We start from the raw sequence: 21,049 nt of genomic DNA on the forward strand, positions 1-21,049 counted from the left end.
CCATCACCTCGTGGCCTTATTAAGTCAGAATTCAATAGGCAAAAAACATTGCTGCCAGTGCGACCTGCCCGGACCACTCATCACAGGGTGGGCACACGCTGAGTCCTTGAGGTGCCTCTAACTCACTGCACCATATTTCATTGCCACATGGCCTTATTAAGGCAGATTTCAATAGACAAAAGAAATTGCTACCAGTATGGCCCGCCTGGACCACGCATCATCGCAGGGTGTGCACACACTGAGCGCTTGAGGTGCATCTATTTCACTGCACCATAAGTCATCACCACATGGCCTTATTAAGGCAGAATTTAATAGACAAAAACATTGCTCCCAGTGCGGACCGCCCGGGCCACGCATCATCGCAGGGTGCACACACACTGAATGCTTCAGGTGCCACTAACTCAGTGCACCACTTAACATTGCTAGCTGCACACACTCTGAATTGCCAATAACTGTACAACTCAACACCATGTGGCTGTGGGCCATTGACCGCTGCCTCCTGCCTACACTGTGGTCATCAGGGCTCACAATTAAAATTGAGTTTTCATTCATTAATTACAGAGTGCAGTAGGCAACTAACTACAACGTCTCTAAAACCTACATAATATCCTTTTAGTAACCTTGCTTCAAGAACTTTTTTGATATCAATTATAGCATCATTGCAGGGTGCGCACAACCTGAGTGCTCCAGGAGCTACTAACTCAGTGCAGCAAAACTCATGGACCCTTTATGATACAATATATTTTTATTTTCAACAAAATAAATTACTGCATACAGTTGATACCTGTGGTCATTGTTATGAAGTGAAAAATGTCTTTCCAATTGAAAGAGAAAAGATAGTTCCTAGAAATGTTGAACAAGTAACAGCTGAGGAAGTTCAAGGGAGACGTACCCAGGCTCCAGTGTTTATATGGGATTGTGGTAGTATTTGTAGTATACGTCAACAATCTATCGATATTTTACTAATTTTCGTAAGACAATATGGAAGAAAAACTGTGAAACAGAAGATTAAGATATTTCAATAACTGGATGCTTGCAAAGTGAGAAAAAATACAGGGTTGCAAGGTCATTCTTTGGCTTGCCTTTCTTGGAAAGTGTGTCAAAGTCGTCATCATTTAAGAATGTTAGCAGTACATCATTCCGAAATGCGAAAGTTAGTTAGAAGATTTTACTACGTGAAATGTCCTGTATTATGTCTAAATTAAATTAATACAGCTCTTTTGCAGGGTTCATTGTTGAAAGTAAAAAAAATTGTGATGATATAGAGTTATGTTTCTTTGCTGGTCAAGAGGAGTGTAGAGAAAGTACGAGTTTGATAAGTGTAGGTGTTGAAGAAGAGATGGAAGATAGTACTGATGTGAAGTTTGAAAAAGAAATAAAGTTTAAAGTAGTTTCTGGTGAAAATCCTAACTATGTCTGTATTTGTTGTTGACGTACTCATTATAATATTCAAACTAGGAATGTAGATGTGTTTTTAAAAAGAGAAAAGGAAAACAATGATAAATGGAAATAATTTGCTGCTTATCTGTTTGTGAAAGGTCGTTTTGAATTAGGTACTGTACAATATATTTGTAAATATTGTTACAATAAATTAGAATAACACATAATGCCAGCTAGAGCTGTCCATAATTACTTAGAATTAGTAGCTATACCTCCTTAACTTATAGATTTAAATACATATGAGGCCATCCTTATACAATCTGTGCACTCTTTTCAGGCTATAATTTGTATGTAGCCTACAACAGGTAAGCTGTCTCCAACAGATCTACAAAGAGGTTTAAAGGGAAGAGTTGTGCATTTACCTTTAGATTTTAAGAAAAATATTTAAACTGTTGGTGTAGAAAGAGAGGATACTGAGCCTGTAGTCATACTTGTTAATGGTGTACCCACAAAGAGTCGAAAAATATGCCAAAAGTTAGTAGATGTCAGGAAAGTCCAAAAGGCTACATTATAGCTTGTGCACTGTAAATGTAAAAGAAAAATAGAAAAAGTGGAGAATTCAAGAAAAGAAAAAATGCATGAACATTATACTATACACCCTTTACATTCAAAATAACTGATAGGAGATACTTTTGAATTGTTCCAGATGAAAAAAGCAAAAGGAACTCCCATGAGTGTGTGAGAAAAAAGTTTGGAAGGTCGTTGTTTTCCAAAGCTGTTCCCTACTGGAAAAGGTGGACAACATGATGATTGACCAGTTCAGATTCCAGCTTCAGAATACCGTACTTTACAACTGTACTCAGAAAAAACAAGATTTCGTCAGTGTATTCCATAGATGTTTCATCTTTTGTTCCATACACCTAAACTGCAGTCAGCAGAGCTAACAATTTAAATTGAGACATGATTTATTTATTGCAGAGAGAATTGTACTCTATGTCCTCGAATTTTGTCAAGAGGAAGTGACTAAAAGCATTCCTTGATGTCTGTGCTGACTGCCTTCAATGTACACAGCGGATAGCAGGGCTCACAAATCACATTGAGTTGCGATTGCAGATGATGCAGTCCAGTAGGCAACACACATTGCTTCCATTGCGGCTCGCCCGCACCATGACTCATCGATGACTGCGCAGACACTAAATACTTCTTATGACTCTCAGTGCAGCACAGCTCATGGACCCTTTATGATACAATATTTTGTGTATAATTTCACATCTGGTGCCCCTACCTCAGTGTACCACAAGTCATGGACCCTTTGCGATAGAATCTTTTTTGTATTATTTTACATCTGGTGCCCCTTCTTTACTGCAGCAGAAATCAATGAACCTTTTCGATTGAATCTGTAGGTCTGATGCAATGATTACTGTTGTACTTGTTGCACCAACCATTCCCGGAGAACTGGCTTACACTCACCCCACACACATCCACCACAGACGTCACTGAACATGTGACCCTGGTAATAAAAAGGAGTCGAGCGCACATGCCTGTACCCACTTCCACTATCTATCTGTGTGTTCATTATGTATGCAATATGCTGCCCCTGGGCCCCACCACATTACATTGTGCTCTGGACAGTGTATGCAACCAACTTACCTTTGACAGTTGGGGAAAACTTTGGTTATGTAACTTTGTCTTGGTCAGGTACTACCCGACCAAGCGGGGTTTATACCTACTAGGTCCACATCCCACAACACCAGAACCTTATTTGCCTTGTCCCATTACCTTCAGCCCCACACGAAGGCGGTTGCGGTAATGCTGGACGCCGCCAAGGCGTTCGATTCTATTGAATGGAGCTACTTGATTGCTATCCTACACCGCATGGGATTTCCCAAAAGATTTGTCCAATGGATAACTCTAATCTACACCAAACCTTGTGCCAGGGTCCGGATCAATGGGTACCTGTCTGAGAGTTTTGTCATCGAACGAGGCACTAGGCAGGGATGCCCACTATCGCCCCTCCTATTCGCCTTAGCCCTCGAACCTTTAGCCTGCCTGATCCGCCAAAATCACAAATCATCCGCCCTACAATTTCCTTCCAGACCACTACACATCTCTGTATGCAGATGATATGTTACTCTATGTGCGCGACCCGGAAGTTCACTTAAACCAGCTTCTGAGGGAATATATCAAGTTTGGGGGTCACTCAGGCCTGGCCATCAACTGGTCCAAATCAAATATTATCCCTCTCACGGACACAACATCTCCCATGCACGTCGAGTATCCATTAGAGTGGCAGTCCGACCCGATTAGGTATCTGGGGGTGATGTTTCACAGAGACCCGGAGGTGGTTATCCGTGCGAACTATGGCTGCATCATATCCAAATTAGAAGACAAAGTTAAGCGCTGGATTCAACTGCCGTTATCCCTCGCAGATCGCATTGCGATAATCAAAATGAACATCCTACCCAAATTGCTATATCTATTTAATAATATTCCAATCACTCCCCCGGGAGAAGTGTTCCGCCGAATAAAAGCACTCATCATACAATTCATTTGGGCGGGCAAGCAAGCGCGGATAGATCTTCAAACCTTGACATTGCCGTGCGCCAGAGGTGGATTGGGGGTACCGGATTTTAAATTATATTACTTATGCGCACAGGCTCAATATGCAGCCTACTGGTTTCACTCTGTACCATACCTCACACACACGGCAATATAGGAGGGGGATGCGAGCCCCGTTCCGTTGGTAGCTATTTTGTCGCACAAGAGACAGCCCCTGCATGCTCAGGACATCGATACAATAGACACTACGGGGAAAGCATGGAGAGCACTGGGCCACCTAGCACACAAGACCCCTCTATACGCTCCAGACATGCCCCTACAAGATCATCATGCGCTGTCAGTCACGGGAGAGAAAGTGGGAATGTCACTTTTGCAGCAGGTGGGATTGACACGTATGGGCGACCTGTTTAAGGACGGGAAGTTTTTAGAACTCGCCGATTTGACATATATCCATAATAAATCACCACTATTCACCTTTACACACTACAGGCTGAAACAGGCTCTGATGGAATTGTATCCTTGCTTTCCAGATGAACCAGAGAGTCTTCACACTTTACAGTTAATAATTACAACGCAGGACCTATCACACCTGGTGTCGCGACTATACACAGTTGCACAGGCAGAAACGCATCACGCCACAGACAAAGCCAAAGCCAGGTGGGATTTGGTACTACCGGAGCCTTTAACAGAGCAAGAATGGCAGCAGGCCTGCGCATTGACACAAATTCTCACTCCCAATGGTAATCTCAGGCTGATTCATTACAAGTTCCTACATCAGGCTTACTACACGCCCGCACGGATGCAGAAATATGGTTTACAAGAAGATGACAGATGTAGGCGTTGTGGGAGGGAGGGAGCAGATTTCACACATTTGGCCTGGTCCTGCTATAAAATCCAGGACTACTGGATCAAGGTTACCAACACAATCTCGGTCATGATTGGAGTTGATCTGACATGTACGATTGCTGTATGTTTATTGGGAATTGTGCCGCAGCTCAAATCCACCAAACGTAAATTCTGTGCTGTGTCTTTATTGCTTGCCAAGAGACAAATTTCCCAATGCTGGCATAGCACTAAAATACCTACTATAACCAAATGGTTGCAGGCTGTGTCCAGCTGTAAGGACAAACTCCTGACGTACGAGGAAGAGCTACCAATGAGATCCAGGCCTAAAGATTTCTGGATGTACTTCACTGAATATATGCGTACCCTTGAAGCGGCCACTGAAGATTAAAAAGTGATGGTGTCCTGTATGGTTGATTGTGCGATGCGGTGACTCGGGGTCCACTGGGTCTTTGCACGGAGGTATGCCGCGTGCCAATAGACACTCCCTTTTTTAGCCTGGTAGTGCATAGTGGTCTCTTCCTTTGGTTTGTTATTAGTTAATCTATGTTCTGTTGTTGCACTTGATTAAAATTACAAAATAAGACCTAAGTTTCATGCGCAACGCCGCCGGACCCTGGGTTGCCGGCAATGCGGCTGTGTACAATCATTTTTTCTGTCTTTTTTTCTTTTCCATACATTGCTTGTATTTCCGCAGCTGGCCTCCGGGTTGTAGGCTCCTGGCTGTGTACTCATCCTCTGCCATAATAAGGGTCTTCAAAAAAAAAAAAAAAAAAAAACTTTGTCTTGGTCATTGTACAAGTACATACATAGAGACTGGATCATTACAGTACAGCAAGCAGATTGGATATGGAATTTATAAGTTCTTGGGGATTGGTGGAGTGATTGTATTGTATAAGTACATATGTTGGCGCAACCTAACTCCAAAAAGCTTGTCTCTAATTGGCTACCCTCCATGTGCCAAAAACTGAAACTTGAACTTTCCATGGCCCTGTATTGCTACAGCTGCAAAACTCCACTGAATGTGTAATAAACATTCAAATCCACACAGATAGAAATAGTAAGGTATGGAAGGAAGCGGGGATTAAATGTCTGGGCGATGTTATGATAGAGGATGAAATATTGGGCTTTGATGTGCTGCAACAAAAATTTGGTATACCAGCTAGTCAATGGTTCCTATACAGACAGTTGGAAGAAACATTGAAAGCTATTAGACCCAGGATTCGGATTCAGGAGCTCAACCCAATTCTGAAATATGTGAGGAATGGTGGTAAGAGGATAAAAATAGGTTACAGCTATCTTCTTCAGGGCCTGGGGGATGATATCGGTCGAATTGAATCAGAGTGGGCGGAAAGAATTGATGATCCAGACGTGGACATTGACTATGTCCTTGCATTGAATAAAAAGGTTTTAAGAGCTTCGAATTTAAAGGCACAGCATTATAAAACTATCTTTAATTTATACTATACACCCGCTAATTTGTATAAATGGGGTAAGAGGGATAATGATAGATGCCCCAGATGTGACCAAGGCCCAGCAGACTTACCACATATGTTTTATAAATGCCAGAATCTGAATCCTGTCCTTAGAGAAATTGAAAGTTTTTTAGCGGGGTGGTAGAGAAACAGATCACTCTAACCTCTACTATTGTTTTGATTGGTAGGGATGCTAGTTTAAGGTTAGGGTATGAGGCTGAAGCCTTTATTTTCATTTCCATGGCTGTTTTGAGGATTCTAATTTCGGCTGGGTGGAAAGATCCAGTAACCCCTACTTTCCAGATGTGGTTATCTAAATTGCTGGGGATACATAATGCTGAGGAATGTTTGTACGACTTCAAAGGAAGAAGGATGAGGGAGTTGGGTAAGAAGATATGGTCTCTGCTCAAAAATTGGAGAGAAAATAGATGAGTAAGAAATTAAGGACCAAAACGAAGATATTGATTCTACTTTTTTTTTTTTTCTTTTACTATTGTATGTTTTAATGTCTGATCAGTTTGAATCTTTCTGATTGAGTTTACATTATGCTATTTTGCATTTTTTATTACCTGAACTGTATCTTGTTAAGTTATGTATGTATGTATTTATGCGACATCCGAAATCCTCTCAATAATAAAAAAAAAACAAAACAAAAAAAAAAAATCCACACAGATATGTCATATCCACCATCTATTTTGTGTGGAACTATGGGTGAATGTAGGGTCAGTGATTCCCCGTACCTTCCATGTTGTGGGACTTGACTCACAGAGTGACACATTGGCCTTGCGACCCAGGTGACGGCAGCACTACAGCACGAACACCTGCCAGTGTTGCCAGATTGTTTAACCATTCTCTAGCCCAAAGCCAACCAACAGGTAGCCAAAAGTAGCTCAATATTGCTGCTTTAATGAAAGAGGGGCAGGGACAGCGTCAGGCAGGCGGTGAATGCATTGGAATTGATGTTGCAGCAGGCAGCCAAGTAAATATTTGTCTAATAAAACACTTTACCATACTACTTTTCAGGAGCACTGTATATATATTTATAATCTGGCAACTATCACAAACCAAAAAAAAAACGCACAAACAGGAGAAATATAGCCCAGTTGTGCGTGATCTAGCCCAATCTGGCAACAGTCTGTTGGTCACACGTCTAGTTGTCAGTATGCCACTGCCACTCCCTCACCACACCCATCCAGCAAAGGCGTCACAGGACACGTGACCCTACTAATAATTAAACCGAGCGCACATGCTCTACGCCATTTTAAAGTTGCTAGCACCGCATGCACTGAGGCAGGCAGACGCACACCGCCAAGGTGATGGCCCGTCCCTGTGGTCCAGACACCTCATGTTTGGTGTGCCCTGCTGGACCGCAGTGTAGGCCTGAGCCATGCAACAGTGGGGGCCTACCACCACGTGCATGGCCTCACTGATCACTGAGTTAGTAGCACTGCAAGGACTGAGCGGTTGTGCAACCTGTGATGATGATGGATGCACTAGTATGTCCTTTGCTATTGTGAAATCAAGACGCAGCACCAAATGTAAGAATTGTTGACTTGCGGAGTGGGGCTGCATGATGTGGAGGGTGCCATGTCCGTGAAAAGGTGAGCAGTGAGGCCTGGGTGCGCAGCGGCGGGTACATACCTCTGGGCGCGGTAGTGCATGCGGTGCAGCAGTCAGGATGCACAAAGGTGGCACAGCGATTTAGGCGTACGCAGTCGTACATACTCTGCCATTACTAAATATGTACTTTGTTTCAGATGTGGGAGCTTGAGAGTTCCACTAGGTCCCGGCACGTGGTTGAAGACAGAGCGGTGGCACAAAGGTGAGCTGTGAGGGTTTTGTCCACAGTGTGGGCACTCATTGTCCCTCCTCATCTCTTCCTTTCCCTCACACTCTCTCTCTCTCTTCCTCTCACAGTTTCTCTCTTTCCCTCTCTCTTCCTTTCACTCTTTCGTATTCTCTCTCTTCCTCTCAATCTCACTGTTTCTCTCTTTCTCTGTCTTCCTCTCACTCTTTCTTTCTTTTTCTCTCTGTATTTCCCTCACTCTTTCTCTCTCATTCTCTTCCTCTCTCCTTTAATGGACGCATGACACATAAACTTATTTTTCTTATTATCTAACAAGCTGTGATTCATGAATCGACATCCCCCCCAACACTACCACAGCTGAACGCATGTAGAACCTGTGATGATGCGTGGCCATCCTAACAACGCCTCCGAAAGTTACTTCAGCACGTGGTGGACCCTCTTACACACACACACCGGTGGCAGAAGGTAAGCAGAGAGGCTTCTTTCTGCAGCAGCAGGCAGTTACCTCTGGGTGGTGGGAGTGGATAGTGTGCAGCAGCCTGGGCACACAAGACTGCACAGACACCTCCGAGCAGTGGGAGTGGATGGGGTGCAGCAGCCTGAGTTTGTGAAACACAGAATGAGGCATGTGCACTTGTATGTATTCTGCAATAACTAATTCTATACTATCTTTCAGATGACTACACTTTAGGGTACACTATATCCTGGCACGTGGTTAGAGACACACCGGTGGCACAAAGGTGAGCTGCGAACATTTTCTCCAGTGTAAACACTTCCTCGATCTGTTCCTTTCTCTCTCACACTTTTTCTCTTTCTGTCTCTTCCTCTCTCTCTCATTCTTTCTTTCTCTCTTCCTCTTTCTCTCTCTTCCTCTCTCACTCTTTCTCTCTTACTTTTTCTCTCTCTCTTCCTCTCGCACACGGTTTCTTTCTCTCTCTTTTCCTTGTATCTTACTCTTTCTTTCTCTCTCTCACTCTTTCTATGTCTTCCTCGCTCACTCTTTCTCTCTCTTCCTCTCTCTCACTCTGCCTCTCTCTTTCTCTCTCTCTCCCACTCTTTCTAATTCTCTCTCTTCGTCTCACTCTCACTATTTCTCTTTCTCTGTCTCACTCACTCTTTCTTTCTTTTTCTCTCTGTCTTCCTCTCACTCTTTCTTTCTCTCTCTCTCTCTCTCTCTCTCTCTCTCTCTCTCTCTCTCTCTCTCTCTCTCTCTCTTCCTCTCACCTTTGATGGACGCACAATCTTATCTTGCTTTTTATCTAACAGGCTGTGATTCATGAATCGACCACCCCAACACCACCACAGCTGAACACATGTACAACCTGCGATGATGCGTGGCCATCCTGACAAGGCCTGAGAAAGTTGCTATGGCACGTGGTGGACCCTCTTACATACACGCCGGTGGCAGAATGTAAGCAGAGAGGCTACTTTCTGCAGCAGCGGGCAGTAACCTCTGGCCGGTGGTAATGGATAGTTTGCAGCAGCCTGGGCGCACAAGAGCGCACAGACAACTCAGAGCAGTGGGAGTGAATAGGGTGCAGCAGAAAATTAGGCATATGCAGTTGTATGTACTCTGCAATTACTAATTCTATATTATCTTTCAGATGACTAAACTTGAGGGAGCACTATATCCCGGCACGTGGTTGGAGACACATCGGTGGCACAAAGGTGAACTCCGAAGATTTACTCCAGTGTCTCTTTCTCTGTCTCTTCCTCTCTCTCTCATTCCTTCTTTCTCTCTCTTCTTCTCTCTCACTCTTTCTCTCTCTCTCTTCCTCTCTCACTCTTCCTCTCTCACTCTTTCTCTCTCTCTTCCTCTCTCACTCTTTCTCTCACTCTTTCTCTCTCTCTCTTCCTCTCTCACACTGTTTCTCTCTTTCTCTTCTCCTTGTATCTTACTCTTTTTCTCTCGCTCACTTTTTCTCTCTTTCTCGGACTTCCTCTCTCTCACTCTTTCTCTCTTTCTCTGTTTTCGGCTCTCGCACTCTTTCTCTCCTCTCTCTCTTCCTCTCTCTCACTCTTCCTCTCTCTCACTCTTCCTCTATCTCTTTTTCTCTCTCTCACACTGTTTCTCTCTTTCTCTCTTCCTTGTATCTCACTCTTTCTCTTTCTCACTCTTTCTCTTTCTCTGTCTACCTCTCTCTCTTTCTTACTTTCTCTCTCTCTTCCTCTCTCTCACTCTTTCTCTCTTTCTCCTTTGCTGGACGCAAGACGCACAATCTTATCTTTCTTTTTGTTTTGCAGGCTGTGATTCACAAATGGTCTAGCGATGACACGACATGGCTGTACATAGTTTTAATTGTTGTTGTTTTGTTTTAATAAAATGTTTTATATGTAAATCCATACATGACTAAGATTCCTATTTGTCCAGCCTTGCAAGCATCTTATTATCAATTGTACAACGTTACCCAATTTTTTATGTTCCAGATTCCCTAACGTGACTGCCACATTTGTTTGTGGGGTGGAGGTGAGGGGAGATAGCGGACAAGGAGCTCCTGCTGTGGGATGTGGGATGTCGGAGCAATGTGGGGTGTCTGATCCGCATGATCGTTGCCTCCTTTGCATCTGTTTTCACAGACTTACGAGCCGGCAGGCTGGCTCATAGATGAAGAACTGCGAGCCAACTGGCTGGGTCATAGAGGGAGAACCGCGGCCCATCAGTTCGCAGAGGGAGAGCTGCGGGCCAGCTCGCAGAGGAACACCTGTGGGTCGACTGGTATAGGGAAAGGTACGGGCCATAGGCTTCCAAAGGGATAGCTGCGGAACAGTAATGTGGGGAGAGGGAGCGTGAAGAGCGTATCTCGCAGAGAGAGACCTGCGGTATATTTCCAGTCTTGACTTCACAGATACAACTGCGGCCCCGAGAACTCGCACCCGAAGAGCTGTGAGCCGACAAGTGGTTCGCAGAGGGAGACTTGTGTGCCCAAGAAGGTTGTTGGAGGTATGCTGTTAATGGGGGAAGAGGGTGCATTACCTGCTGATGTTGGGAGACGCAGCGTGAAAGGGGTATCTCGCACAGACAGAGGTCCGTTACATTAAATTACCCCCAGGACCTTTCTTTTATATTTTCACTCGATGCGAGGCACAAAATGGCTGCTAACACTTCCTGGTTTGAAGTGTTAGCAGCCAATCACAGAACACTTCCTGGTTTGAAGTATTAGCAGCCAATCAGAGGCAAGCTTGTGCTTGGGACTTAGACACCGTCCAGATATAAATATTTTTTTTCCTTTAACATCTCAAAAACTACTGAACGGATTTACACCATTTTGACAAAACCGCGCTTTCTGGACCAAGACTTTTCTCCCTGCCAAATTTGGCATCATTCCGTTCAGCAGTTTGGCCTGTAACCTTGTCTAAAATTTCCTATGAAAAATGCATAGAGAAAACACGTTTACGGACCCCTCCTTTTTTCTCAGCCCCCCCTTGACCAATCACCCCTAAACTTTCAAGATAGGAGCTGATCTAAAAAGAGAAACTTTTTGGAAAATGTTGTTAAGATTTGTCAAATGATGCCAAAGTTAAAAGCACCTGGAGGGCTCCAGGAGGGGGACCGCGCAACCCCCCTCCCAACATGAGTGAAGCCCCCGGGACCTAGCCCACTCTGGGGTCTCATTAAAATAAAACACGGGAACCCACGACCCCAGCACGAATTGCGCCAATTATTTAAAATTTAAAAAATGCTTTCTTTGGCCCCGGGAGTCCTTCTGATTAGGCCATGGGGTCAGGGTGTTTCTACCGAGCCACAAGATGGCTGCTAACACTTCCCGGTTTGGAGTGTTGGCAGCCAATCACAGAGAAGTTCGTGCACGGGACTTAGGCTATGCCCAGATATCAAAACCTTTCTTTTTCTAATTTCTCAGCAACTACTGAACGCATTTACACCATTTAAAAAAATAGGTCGCTTTCTGACACAAGCACTACCTTTTGCCAAATTTGGTGTAATTTCGTTCAGTAGTTTCGGCTGTAGCCTTGTACAAAGTTTCCTATGGGAAATTGATTTTTAGACTCTTATTTTTTGAATTTCTCAAAAACTACTGAACAGATTGACACCATTTAAAAAAGGTCGCTTTCTGAACCAAGCTCTATCTTTCTGCCAAATGTGGGATAAAATGGAAAGTTACATGGGGAAAACGTGTTTTGGGACCCCCCTTTTTTCTCAGCCCTCGCTTGATGAATCACCCCAAAACTTTCAGGATAGGAGCTGACCTGATTACACTTTTTTGGGAGAATTTTGCAAAGATTCGTTAAACGATGCCAAAGTTATTAGCAAATCAAAAAAAGCTTTTCCTATGGAAGCTAGGTTGTAACTATAACTACCTACTGGCGACCGCCAGTAGGTAATACATATATCTTTTTTTCATACAAAAAAACCAAAGGTTACAGAAATGATATTAGGCTTACATTTCACTACTACAAAACTATAGAAATTCAGAAGTTCTATTTACCTGAGTCAATTATAAATTACGCCTCTGCAGTGCACTGCTTATGACCTCACATATTACCTGGTCAGTGACATCACTGATGACATCTGAAATGACATCACGGATGACATCATCTAGAGTGTCTTTTAAAAGTTTGAGTGTTAAAATATATACCAAAGTACCATAAAAGTTAAAGTAGTATAGTTTGTGTACTGCTAATGAATGATACTATTGGCAACATACATTATGTGAGTGACAGTGTGACTGAGTATATCCATGTGTGAGTAGCTATATGAGATTGTTGTATGAATGAGTAGGTGTGCGTCCCAGTATGTGTGAATAAGTCAATGTTAATAGTTGTATGGGTGAGTAAGTGGCTGTGTGACGGGCTGTATGGATGAGTGAGTGTGTAAGTGGTGTATGGATGAGTGACTGGGTATATGCGAGAATGTATATAAGTGAGTGGGTCTATGAGTTTTTGTATGAGTGAGGAAGTGAGTGTATCAGTGGCTGTATCAGTAAGTGAGTGGGTCTGTGAGTAGCTGTATGGTTGAGTGAGTAGGTGTGTAAGTGGTTGTAAATAGTTATTGAGAGGCTTCATGAGCGGCTGAAAGGGTGAGTGAATGGGTAAGTGGCTATAAATGATTAATGAGAGTGTGCATGAGTAACAGTATGGATAAGAAAATAGGTGTGTGTGTGGCTGTAAATGATGAAGGAGAAGGTGTATGAGTGACTGTAAATAATGATTGAGAAGGTGAATAAGTGGCTGTACAGGTGAGTGAGCAGTTGCATGAGTATATGGATTAGTGAGAGGGTACATGTGTGGTTGTGTGAATAGGTGTGAGAGAGGCCGTATGGGAGACTATGGTTGTCTGTGATTGTTTAGGAGACTGAGTGCATGTATTAGTATCTGAGTAAGTGAGTGGGTATGCGTGTATCTGTATGGGTGAGTGAGCTGTTGTCTGGGTGGCTGTATGAGTTAGTGAATAGGTGTATGAGAGGCTCTAAGGATGAGTAAGTAGGTGTATGAGTACTTATATGGCTCTGTGAATGGTTATGTGAGTGTTTGTGTGGGTGTGTAACTGGGTGTATGAGAGGTTGTGGGGGTGAGTGGGGCCATGAGTGGTTCTGTGGATGATGTCCTCAATGATATAATTTGAGATGTCATCAATGGTGTCACTGACCATGTCATGAGTGATGTAATATGTGAGGTCAGAAATAGTGCATTGCAGGGGCGTAAATTATTGTTAGCTCATGTAACTGTAACTGCTGAATTTCTATGGTTTTGTATGTGTGAAATATGAGCGTAACTATAATGTGCCTGTAAACTTTTGTTTTTTCATTGAATTTCTAAGGTTTTTATAATTTTATTTCCTAACTATAACGTCCCTGTAACCTTTTTGTTTTTTAGTGAATTTCCAAGTTTTTATTCTATTTCCTAACTGTAACCTGTAACCTTTGAGAGTGAGTGCATGAGTGTCTCAGTGGGTAGGTGTGTGAGTGAGTCTGTTTCTCTCACTGGGAGTGAGAATATGGGTCTGGGAATGTCTGCATAAGTGTCTCACTGGCTGAGTGGGTCTGTGAGTGGATGTCAGTGTTTGAGTGGGTTTGCGAGTTCCTCCATGAGTGTGCGAGTCACTCTATGAATGAGTGCCTGAGTGGGTCTGTGAGTGGGTGCATGAGTCCTTGAGTAGGTCTGTGAGTGAGTGCGCGAGTGGCCCTCTGAGTGTTTGCATGAGTCTGAATGGGTCTGTGAGTGGCTACATGTGTCTGTGAGCGAGTCTGTGAGTGGGTGCATGAGAGGGTCCTATGGGACAGGGGTAAGAAAGAGGAATATGGATTATTAGGAGTGCTAAGTGAGAAAGTACAATATTTTGTAAAGTAATCAGTAGATTTGAGGACTTTAAAATGGTGAATGAGAGAGGGTGTGTACATTTTTGGCTGTGTATATTTAAAAGAATTCCTGGTGAAATCCGACTTGTATATAACAGTACCTGAGTGAAAAGCCCTGTACCCAACTGCTTATCACATAGTATATTGATAATATTAACACTACAAACTCTCCCTAATGAAGCTATGTCCCTGGTGTTTTGACTATGTAATTATTTCTTGTGCGTCTTTATGCAGAAAATTATCATAACATGTATGTTCCTTTCGTTAAGGCTACTAGAGTACAAAGATGTAAATATGCAACAAACAATGTTTCTTCCTTTTAAATATATAAAATAAGTGCTTCTTTCTTTGGTGGAGTTGTGGTAATGCTCTTCATCATCTAGAACACGGAAGCAAACTTTGCAAGATGAGCTCTGAGGAATGTTGTGGAATGCTGCCCATCATCTTGGCCAATCACAAAGTGTTGTGAGGTATATATATAGTAATGTAGTGGTTACCTTTGTTGTTTTTTTTCCCCAAAAAACTTTGGAGTTGCGCGCTCGCTGTGACCCGTCGTAGAGGGTACGTGACCCCATTGCAGTTTGGGTAGTAGTAAAACACATTTATTGACAATTTAAAGATTTACTTTTGGTAAGAGGTTTATTCATACAGTAAGGAAAGTAGTGTAATAACAGATTACAAATGTTTTTATGGTTGTCTCAATAGTTTTTGGGGAGTGGCGACACCGTTGTGCACCGTGCTGACATGTATTTCTGGAGCCGAGCTGGGGGCATGACTCCGGTGTTTTATTTACAGTATTAAAACACACATATAGACACTTTTAAGGTTTACATTAAGGAAAGAGGTTTACAAATAGACTAAGGAAAAGAGTATAATTAGAGAGGAAATGCATTTTAAATGCTGTTTTCATACAATTTATGTGGTCGTGCCACCACTGTTGCAGAGCCACACTGGCATCGTGCATACCATGTGACACAGAAAAAAATGGATTTGATAGGTTAAACACCTTTCTATCATGAATACCGGAAACTCCCACTGTTAATATTGTTGAAGTTAAGTGTCGCTTATATAGCTCCTAATCACCAACGGTCTCTTGGCGCTTATGTGAATGTTACAACCTAACACCAGCTGTTACCTGTCGTAATACCCCTGCGATCAGAGCTTATCTTGCCCAAAGGCCGGTAATTTATTCCACTCCTGGGGAATCAATACTGAGAAAGCCCATCTGCCCAGAGTCACTTTATCAAATCGTGGCCAGGTCAACAAACTTGCCTCAGATGACCTAAGGCTTCATTCCGGGATGTATCTCCTTAGCTGGTCCCTAATATATACTGGTGCCATCCCGTACAGGGCTTTATGTGCAATACATAGGCCCTTGAAACTAATCCTCTGCTTAATTGATAGCCAATGCAGTTGTTGCAGCAATTGTGTAGCATGTGACCGCCTTGGAAGCTTGAAAATTAATCTTGCCGCATTGTACATTACTACTTGGAGCTTCCCCAACAACTTGTCCGGGAGCCCAATATATAGCGCATTTCTATAGTCCAAACATGAAACAGTCAGTGCTGTCACCACAGTTTGCATTGTTGTGAGATGTAGGAGGGGTACCAAATTCCGAAGTTGCCTCAGAAGGCCCACACAGTTTCCTACCACTATTGTCACTTGCCCCGTCAGTGCCAGCTTATTGTCCAATTCTTTACTATGATGTGCCCTATCGCCTGCTTGCCACTATTGAAGCAGTTGATGTTCTTTTATAAATACAGAAAGGGTACTGAGCACATGTTGTTCCATGATCTTCGCTAAGAAGAGCAGCCTGGATATTGGCTGATAGTTCTTCAAATCTTTCGGATCTGCCCCAGCTTTCTTCAGTAATGGGGTTACCATGGCTTCCTTAAAGTTAAATGGGACCTTCCTAGTTGCCAGGTTGAGGTTTAAGAGGGAGAGCACTTCCACTCCCACCATAGGAAATGCTATTTTGAATACCCGAGGTGGGCAGGGAACTTCTGGTGATCCCGATTTAACTCTGGCCATAATGCGAAATAAGGTGTCAAGTTCTAATGGTGGAAACACTGAGAGCCTTTCACCCTGGAAGTCAAGTGCTTCCTCCCCTATCAAAGGACATAGGCAGATTTGGGTGTTACTTATTGACAATAAGATATCACTAACTTTCTTTAGGAAGAAGTATTGTATCTTATTACAATCCTTTGTGTCAACAATCGCCTTCTGCTCCCTCCATTGACTTAGTTCCTTCAACATTTTAAAAGTCTCTTTTTGCATGTCATTTGCCTCCATAATCTTCTGCTCATAGTACTCCGCTTTTGCTGCAGTGATTGCTTTTTTATGTAGGGCCAATATTGCTTTATACTCCCCAAACACCTCTGATTCATACTGCTTTCAGCAAATCCTTTCCCCCTTTTTTTTAAACTGGCTGTGAGTTTTCGCACTTTTGCTTCAGCCAGTCACCATATTATCTTTGGCTTGGTGTTTCTTTTGTTAATTCCCAGCTATTGAAGATGGCATCTACACCAGAACATCTAGGGAAAGTGGCATGTTGTGGAGTGGAAAAAGAGGTTCCTAAGAAGAGAAAGGAGAGTATTGTCTGGGAGTTTTTTCAATTCCAGAAGGGGAGAAGAAAGTCAGTGTAGGACAGGCTACATGCACTATTTGCAAAAAAGTACTGTCAACTGGCTGTGAAAGAAAATAGTTTTTTGTTACATCTAGCATGTACAAAGATTTAGGGCAATTCATGGAACCCGTTTGGGTAGAGCAGAAATGTGAAGACAGCAAGGAAGTTTTGGTAGTGCCAATGAAGAAGCAGAAACTCCATCTGCAGGAGAACAACTTCCAGGAGTTCCAAACACCATTACTGGGTTTGGAAAAGTTGGTATTTTTTGCCCAAAATATCATACCATCTTTAGTGTAGGCAAACAAGCCATGCCTACACTTCTGCAAATGATTAATGCACATACTTGTTAATTTGTTTTTTTGAGTTGGAGCACGTTTTTTGCATGCTTAACTATCTATTCCAGTTTAAGAAAGAAAATGTATGTGTTAAATGTACGATTTTAAGAGTGTAATCTCATGTCTATTAGTATGTGCATGAGTGCCTATATGAGTAAGCGAGAGGGAACATGAGTGGCTGCATGAGTGGCCATATAGATGAGTGACAAGGTGCATGACTGGCTGCATGAGTGAATGTGTGAATAACTCTATGGGTGAGTTAGTGGCTGTGTGAATAGATGTATATGTGAGTGAGGGACTATTTGACTGCTATATGGATGAGTGAGGGGGTGCATGGGTGCCTGTATGCATGATTTAGTGGCTGCTTAGGTGAGTAAGAAAGTGTGTGAATGGCTGTATAAATAAGTGACTGGTTGTATGGTGTGTATATGGTTGAGTGACAGGGTGCTTGAGTGATTCTATTGGTGAGTGAGTTGGTACATGACTGGCTGCATGACTGTGTGTGTGAGTATCTCTATGGGTGAGTGAGTGGGTGTATGTGTAAGTGAGTAACTGCTATATGTGTGAGTGGCTGCATGACTGCTATATGCATGAGTGAGAGGGTATACGAGTGACTGTATGGGAGAGTGGATGTTGAGTGGCTATATGGGGGAGTAAGTGGGTGTGTTAATGGTTGTATGAATGAGTGACAGTTTGTATGAGTGCGTGTATGAGTGAGTGGGCGCATGAGTGACTAAATGGGTGAGTGACAGAGTGCATGGGTATGTGAGTGGGTGTGTAAGTATCTGAGTGAGTCTGTGAATGGGTACATGGTCCTTTGAGTGGGTGAGTGAGTGGGTTAATGACTGGGTTTGTGAGTGAATGCATGACTTTTTGAGTAGGTCTGTGAATGGGTATATACGTGTGTGAGCGGGTATGTGACTGGGTGTCTGATTGGATGCCTGAGAATCTGAATGAGGTGATATGTGAGAGGTTGAATAGGTGAGTGAGTGGGTGCATGGCTCGCTGTATGGGTGACTGAGTAGTTAAGTGACTGGCTGTATGAGTGAGTGAGCATGTGAGTGCTTGTATGAGTGAGTGAGTGAGAGGGTGTGTGGTGGCTGTAAGGATGAGGGAGGGAGTGGGTATATAAGTGGCTGCATGGGTAAGTGGTGCTATAAGTGGCTATATAAGAATGAGTGGGTGAGTGTGTGGATGTATGATTGACTGAATGGGTACACAAGTGTCTATATGAGCAAGTGAGAGGATGCAGAAGTGCCTGTTTGGGTGACTCAGTGGCTGTGTAATCACCTATATGAGTGTGTGACTGGGTGTATGAGTATGTGTATGGATACGTGAGTAAATATGTGAGTACCTGTATGGTGAGTTAGAATAAGTTCACAAAGCTTATAAAAGCTACACACAGTTAAATGGGAGTTTCCTAATATCCGGTAAAAGAAACTGTTGGGAAGGGATATCAACTGTTTTTTTTGATACATGAAGACTCTCTGCATGACCATGTCAAACAAATATATCTGTAGCATAAGATGTATCTTGATACATCTAAACTCATACCAGAACAAAAACCTGTTGTTAAAGAAAAATAATTTAAATATCAGTAAGTATTTGATTTTCAAATTTCTAGAAACATAACAGTTTCATTGCTCATGCTGTTACAGTATATCATAGTCAAAAATGTATGTTCCCTTTTTACTTTTCTCCGCTTTCATACTTTTACACCAAAAACAATGTGCTATATGAAGTTTCATCCTTGAACAGTAGGGAAAAAACAATCGTATGGATTGTAGGAAATAAAAACATATCTGCACAGCACACCATTGTAAATAAGTGACTCTATGTACAGCACTCAATACAATTCGTTAAACTATTGTTTTACCTGCACTTACTACAGAAATACACCTTAAAACATTTCCCTTTTTAATTATACCTGGTACACAGCTACCAATAAATGTAATGTACAGTTTAACTTTGGAGATCCTTTTTCAAAATATGACTTCTAGGAGGCCGAGTAATATGTAGAATGATTATAAGCCATGTAGATAAAATACATTATATTTGATTTTTATCCAGAAATACTACATAGAAGTTTGGTTGAAGAAATAAGTGGTGTCAAATTCGAAGTTTGAAAGGTATTTTTCTGTCAATTGAAGGTTGCTGTGTTTCATTCTGTCTGTTGTGTCATTGTGTTTATGGCAGTGTTTTATTAGAGAGTGTAGTATCCACATGCTATATTAACTCATCTGTGTAAGTCAAAAAGCACTTTCGAATTTTGGACAACTTTTTAGACATCACCCCTAATAGGCCGAATGATGTCTAAAACATTGACGATCTGTGTACAAGAAACAGCATATATTACTTTTCCCCAAAAAATAATCATTAGAACTTTGGTTGAAGGAAAGGTAAAAGAAATTGTAGTATGAAAGGCTGATGTAGTTTCAATTTAAGGTTGCTGTCATTGCAATTTGTCCATCCACTTTCAGTCCTTAAATACACAGCATAGGGTCAGAAGTCATGTTAATTCTTTCATGAAAGATAACAGCTAGAGTACTAGAAGTTCTTTCAGAAATTGATATCTGTCTAGCTTTGAAGTTTGCAATTTCGGTTTCCAGTTTATACCCACCTGCTCTGCATCGTTGTAACATTGATATTAGACATTTCCTAGTTCTTTGTAGATGCAATATAGACATTAGATCTGATCTACAATTTGGCAGGATATATTTTGGTTTGCATTTTTAATCAATCTATCAAATGGCACACTTTTGCAATCTGGTAAGTACACAAAATGCTCAGAATTTATTTCAGTGGTAGATGTAAATGAGCATTCTTCTCATTCATGATTCCATTTGTAACTCATACCAAATAAGTCATCAATATGTACTCCTTCTAAAACTCCAAGCATGACCATCATAAATTCCTGTGTCTTGTTGACTGTTGAGAGTAAATATTAGTGATCAGCTACATATATCTGAAAGGTCGTGAATGCTTGAAGCAGAATGCATTGTAGATCTGTCACTGAGTAAATCTTGGAGCAAATAAAACAGTGCAGAACACAATCACTTATCTATTTTTTGTTCAATTTAATTTACAAGATGTGGTAAATAAAACAGTACATTGAGAACACAATTTGCATAGCAGTTGATACCTAAACTGTTTTCGAACTGGTATCCTAAAATATCAACCTAATTTTCCAGTTTTCCTACCCTTGACACCTTCTAGCTTGTGCTGGTTTGCTTTCTTTCCTTAAACATCACTCAAGTCTTTTGTAAGCTTCTGTTTTGGACAGATTACTTATTTCGCATAAATAGGGTACTAGCCTAAATGAGAAGCATAGAGACTGATTAACCTATACTATCTGAAACAGCTGGTTTAGGCACCTTCTTTCTTATCAAGTTAAACTAAAAACAAATTGGGCAATGTTCTAACTCGGGATAATGCTACATACGACACACATTCTTTAAATACTGTACTTACATTATTAATAAAAGCTGCATCTACACTTAAACATTGAGATTTGTAGATAGTTACAGCATATGGTGGAGACACGGGAAACTATTGCAGTCGCACATATAAGCAAAAGATTTACCGTACATCGGTCAATCTGCTTCTCACCATCAATCTTTATGGCTAAATACTCAAGCTTATCCCTATTCGGAAAATTAATGAAATAAATAACTTTGCCCATAGCACCATTTACTAACCCTTTCCCCACA

Source organism: Lissotriton vulgaris, chromosome 8, assembly GCF_964263255.1.
Source record: "Lissotriton vulgaris chromosome 8, aLisVul1.2, whole genome shotgun sequence".
Classification (NCBI taxonomy): Eukaryota; Metazoa; Chordata; class Amphibia; order Caudata; family Salamandridae; genus Lissotriton; species Lissotriton vulgaris.